Raw genomic sequence first — 6,000 nt, forward strand, 5'->3', positions numbered from 1 at the left:
TCTGCAAATGAAAGTGTTTATTCAATAATATAATAGAAACTAAGGAAAAATAATTCCACAAAAAAAAAACTAGAGTAAAACATTGTGATTTAGGTATGTAAATTCCTTTGCAAGTTACAGTGTTTATGGGAATATTCATCAGCATTTAATGGAGATAACCTTTTCGTCTTCCTATATTTATAGGTTGAAATCTATTTAAAATTTCAACATTTTTCTATCTTTGATTTGTCAATTTAATTGAAAATGAAATCACTTTGCAAGAGACTTCTGCGAAAACCTAAGTTGAAACTGAACCAGCTACCCTGCCTTTCTATAATCTTATAGCGAGAGATGTAAAACGTCAATTTCTTTTCTTTTAGTTTAGTTTTCCAGTATCTGTACACCACCGCATGTCCTTCATCAGTGTAATATATAACTAACATTCATTGTCCATTCATAATTGCTACATTGTGTTCATGTTTAAAAATGTGCTTAATTTCAACAGGGCAAGAAACCTTTGAAGTAGGTAAAATGATATATTTAGAACGACAGTCATCACGACTTACACACCTGAGAATTAATTATTGTTTAGTTTATATGAAAGCGAAAATAAAACAATTTATCTTCTCAGAATCCGAGATTAAATTATTTTTTAAATGGCATGAAAGTAAATCTTCGGACATTGAATTTTCCCTTTGAGGCAAATGGTGTCTCTGTTCTTTTCTCTTCATTATGCTCTATGAGAAAGTATTAGATAAGGATTTTTTTTCATTAGATGTCATTGACGATTATAATTTACAGAAATTAGGTAAAAAAAGAAGAAATAAGGCGTTTAATTTACGAGAATTAAGTGTCCTTATAAGTAATGATGCTAAATAAAAGGAAGAACAAGACACTTGGGTTACAAGACTAATCTCAGCTTTGCACTGCTGTTCTTGAGAATATTTTAAAAATGATTTTTTTTAAAAAGAATGTTATTCCCATGTTAACTTTATCCCCTACAATAATCCCTCCTTAACACTTTTATTTGATTCTGAATCTTCTTTTTATATAATGATTCTTGCTTAAATTATTATTTCCCCTTCTCCATTTTCATATATGTAAAAGGAAAAAAAACATTGATGAATAACTACTATAACCATTTTATATGTATCTATATGTTAAACTCATAGACAACCCAATGAAGAAACTTGAATCTTCAGTTCATGGGACGGGGTGGTTATTTTAGCAACACGTTTGTTTTTGAAAAGATAATAAATATGTCCTCCCATTTACTCCAATGCATAGTCTAATCCCCTCCCGTGACACATCCAGATCTCGATGTCCAGGATTTGAACAATATTCAAATCTAAAAAAAAAAAATAACTTCTTCAGTTTTGTTTGTCATGGTTTAATATTACCCCCCCCACCCCTTGAAATAGAATGTGGCCCTTCATTTACAAAAATAAATTCTTATCACCCAAGGATGTTTTATATTAAGTTTGTCTCTCTTGTTCTTGAAAAGAATTTGAAAAGTTAAAAAGTTTGCCAACCACACTGTAAGACGACAAATGACAGACGTACGGCGAACAATCAATATCTTTCATCAGAAAAGCTTTCTTTAGCGTTTTGTACAGGTTAGCTTAAAACAATAGGATATTACTTACAGTATACAACTACCGGACAATTTTTAATGCTTATTGTTAAAGTCGATTTATTATTCATTTATTTGTATAAAAATCTTATAATGAACTTTTAGAGAACTAGATATTTTGATATCATAGACAACTGCTTCTTCAATAAAAATGGTACACTGAAATTTTTCATATCTTGTGATTGAACATCTACAAAGTGACATTGTTAAAAATGACTCTGATTCTACACATAAGTACTCTGAGAGGAAAAGAAGAAAACACTTGCTGTGGCTTTCAACTCTACATTCAGATATATCGACGACGTTTTATCAATCAACAATAGTTACTACCATTGATATGTCAAATCGATATATCCAAATGTGCTCGAATTAAAAGACACCACAAAGTCTGCCAAATCTGTTTATGTAGTAATATTCCATTCCAACCTGCATATTGTGTTTATGTCTCCCAAACTTATTCGACACTCAATAGCATGCTCTGAGTACGATCAATTTTTAAACCATGGCAGTTACTGACAAATAAGTTGATGTTACATGGATTTCAGTAACCTTGTTTAAAGTCATAATTTCGTAAAATCTATGTTCTTTATATTGACCTTGTTAGCAATCACATCGTATCATTGGGTCGTATTTTGACAGACATATTTTATCATTGGGTAGTATTTTGACTGACATATTTCATATCAATTGTTAGACCTTTGATTTTTTACCCTTAATTTGACCATGGATTTTCCGTCTACCTGATCAATACAAAAGGCTCACGGCGTGTGTATCCATTCGACAGGGGATACTTGTTTTAACAGGACACCACAGCCCATCTCTGCAATTTCCAGGGTCCGTGTTTTATGTCCTGCTCAAAGATTTGTATTGTTCGTTATTTCACATTACATTATGTATCTCGATCAGATTCCTTAAAAGGTATAACGGAGGATGGGTTGCGTCTATCATATGTCTTGGAGCATCAATATATGTACACGCTAAATATCTAAATTAAAAGAAGATAGCTGTATGATACATAATTCTGCTTTCCAAAAATTTATTGCATGTCTCTTTTCAATTCAACACCAACTTTGTTTAAGAAATTAAAATTACTTCATGCCAAGCTTTTTCTGATTCCCTTTTTTTAGTACAAGAGAATGGGATCTTGCAAGCCCAAAGACAATTTAACCAAAACCACCTTGAAACATGTGACTGAAATTCATACATTGATAACGGTACAAATGACTCAGATGCGCTTAATTTCTTAACAAGTAAACAATTTTGTAGTCTTCTTTACCTTTCAAGGTAACAAGCAATCTCTGCATATGTGCAAAAAAAAAAAGGCGAAACACAATTAATTTCAGTATAAATAAATATTCAAGCACAGGACAGATAGGTTTTTTGAAATACCTGAAATCCTTTTAAATCAACAGTTTCTCTTGCTTTCATACAATATCTTAAAAAAACTTTTGATTGATCCTATTACAAATGCTTTGCAACAGAAGTTATGCTCTCTTGGTAAAACACACACACACAAGAGAGAGAGAGAGAGAGAGAGAGAGAGAGAGTTACATTGCATCAATATACGAAATACACTCATTTTTGTTCATTGCATAGGTAATATAATGGACATATTTTTTTTCCACAAGTGCAATGTAATTTTATTTTAAGCTACATCAAGAGTGGGATTCTCTCATTTCTTTTGAACATTTCATTAACACTAGTCATGGACATAAAACATGTGTCATAAGCATATTTTAATCAGTAAGCTTATGTTGCCAAGAAAGCCACTGAAAAAAGTAAGAGCGTCATTGCCACCGTTTGAAATCATTAATGTTTTTCCTTTAGAAAAAAAATTAATTTAAGGCAATAAATTGAATCTTGCGAAATCAAAAATCTTATGAGATCTTATTCATAATCTAAATAACTTGATATTATGTAATGTTGTATCCATAGTGTTTCATGGATTGCTAGTTATTTCCTTCAATATATGTTCTGATTATAAAGTACATGTATAAAAAAGAGGATATACATTTATTTGTAACAGTTATTCTTTCTGTATTTTTAATGAATGACTATTCTTTACAATACGAGTATTCATATGGCTGTATTTGAATTTGTGTACAGAAGAATTACATAACTATCATAAGAATTATAAGGAAAATCAATATTACTTGTTTCTGATCTATCAACTTGGATGTTAAAGACAAAAAAACCCACTTACGAAACTTTATGATCCGCTAAAAACGTTGCATTTTCCCGTTGATGCAGCTGTAGTGCTGACAACGCGGCTCTTAAGATGCTTACACTAGATCCTGCACTGAGTCCGTAATGTTCCCTTTCCGGAGCCATCCAAGCGATCCGAAATTCTCGTTCAGTAGCGGACACCAGAAAGAAACATACATACATGATCAAATTCATTTCATATTCTATTATCCGCGAGTGTTTAAGGAAAGTATGTTTTTAGTTTCTGAAAAACTACATGTACTTTGTAGGCCATGATTAGATGTTTTAAAAATTTGTTGAGCAATCGTGTTGACAAGAATCACGTGCAATGCAGAAAGGTAATTTACATTTCTGACGAATGATTTGATTGTCCGTTGCCCATTAAGTCAAAACAAGAAAAATTCTACCTGTGGAAGAAATCCTTTTTTGGAACGCTCAGATATAAAGGAAATGTGTAATACTGCAGGTTGAACGAGCTGAACCAGGTATTTATATTATTCTACAAACTAAAGAAATTGTATAAATTTTGCATAAAGTTAGAGGCTGATACACAGGGGTTTGATTCATACATCATCATCAAAATTAACCTTACACTGTCCTTCTATGTGTAAATTGTTTGTTTGTTTATTGTTTAACGCCCCTCTCGAGAATTTTTCACTCATATGGAGACGCCACCACTTGCTGTTGGGGGCTGCAAATTTATACCCTTACTCGGCACTTAGGGCCATTGAGCAGTGAGGGATATTTGTCGTGCCAACATCTACTGCGACACGTACGGGACCTCGGTTTATACGGTCTCATCCGAAGGACCGGTCTCCACATCCCGCAGTGGATTCGAACCCGCGACATAAGGATCGGCTCCTTACCTCGCGACTCTAGAGCAGACGCTCTAACCACTGCGCCACGCGGGTGACATGTGTAGATAGTAAAACGTTGAAGAAGCTATATCAATTCTGTCACGATCATTTAAAAATTATATAAATGAACCATCTATAAATTTATATATTTTATTATTGCATATTTTATTACAATGAAATCCGTTAAACATGCACATTAATACAATCAAAGTACTTTTTTGTACACATTTACCAATATTTATCCGAGTATATAATTACTTGCCATTTTTCGCTCATTTTCCTGACCTTTTATTTTCGTGTTTTTTTTACCAAATACAAGACAGTCAGGAAATAATAGATGTACCTACAATTGAAGGATTGAGGGACCTCAAAAAGCTTCAGAGGTGGGATCAGGTGCCATAAGCCAGTAAGCATTCCCTGTCGACCAGTCACACCCGCAGTGTACTCTTTGTCATAATCGGACAAACAGAAAAATCCGTAGACAACTCAGTAATTGTTCAAATATATTAATAAGTAATCATTCAAAAAAATTCTTTTTTGTTCAGATAATTATTTTAACCTTGTACTGCAACGTTTGAACACAATTTACTCATTTCAGGTGTCCCCTTTCTTATAAGAATGAAGCTGTAATTTCTTTGAAGAGAATGCTTTTACATAGTTTTTTTTAAGAATGTCTGTTTGTTTGCTTTTTAGCGTCCCTCCGAGAATTTTTCCCTCATATTGAGATGCCACCACTTGCCGTTGGAGGGTTGCAAATTTATCTGTACTTACGGCCTTTGAGCAGTGAGGGATCTTCTTTGTCATATTGTTGCTTACCGATTACATTACTGAAACGGGACACTACTCTAAATGGAATCATTGACAAATCGGCAAGGTAATTTATCAGTTTCCTTTAAAAGCGAAAATAACACTGGTGTTACTTGGATGACATAACGTCGTTTTATTCGCCATGTTGTCTCCGAATTTTGCATCTCGCTGTCCGTAGAAATATTGACGACAGAACCGTGACGTCCGTTACCAAATGACAGAGCGTCATTCTAGTCCTAGTCAAAATAATTTTTATTGATCCAAACAAATTTTTCTTTTTTAACAGACACGTTAAGAAATATCTTAGACAAGAATAAAGCAACTTTAAATGAAATATTTATTGACAGCACGGAGCAGCTTCATTGATGTATCATTTCTTCTTTCTATAACATGTACATTGTGTAAGAATGGAATTTCAAGCTCATATCAATTCATTTTCAGCAAATCAAACTTAATGAAGTTCAAGATCTTGTATTTGCTCCCCAAACGTACTTTCAGAGTAATTTAACAATGAAACCA

This window comes from Saccostrea echinata, unplaced genomic scaffold (genome assembly GCF_033153115.1).
Source record: "Saccostrea echinata isolate AGI-Se365-2 ecotype Australia unplaced genomic scaffold, CSIRO_AGI_Sech_v1 ptg000014l, whole genome shotgun sequence".
Lineage (NCBI taxonomy): Eukaryota > Metazoa > Mollusca > Bivalvia > Ostreida > Ostreidae > Saccostrea > Saccostrea echinata.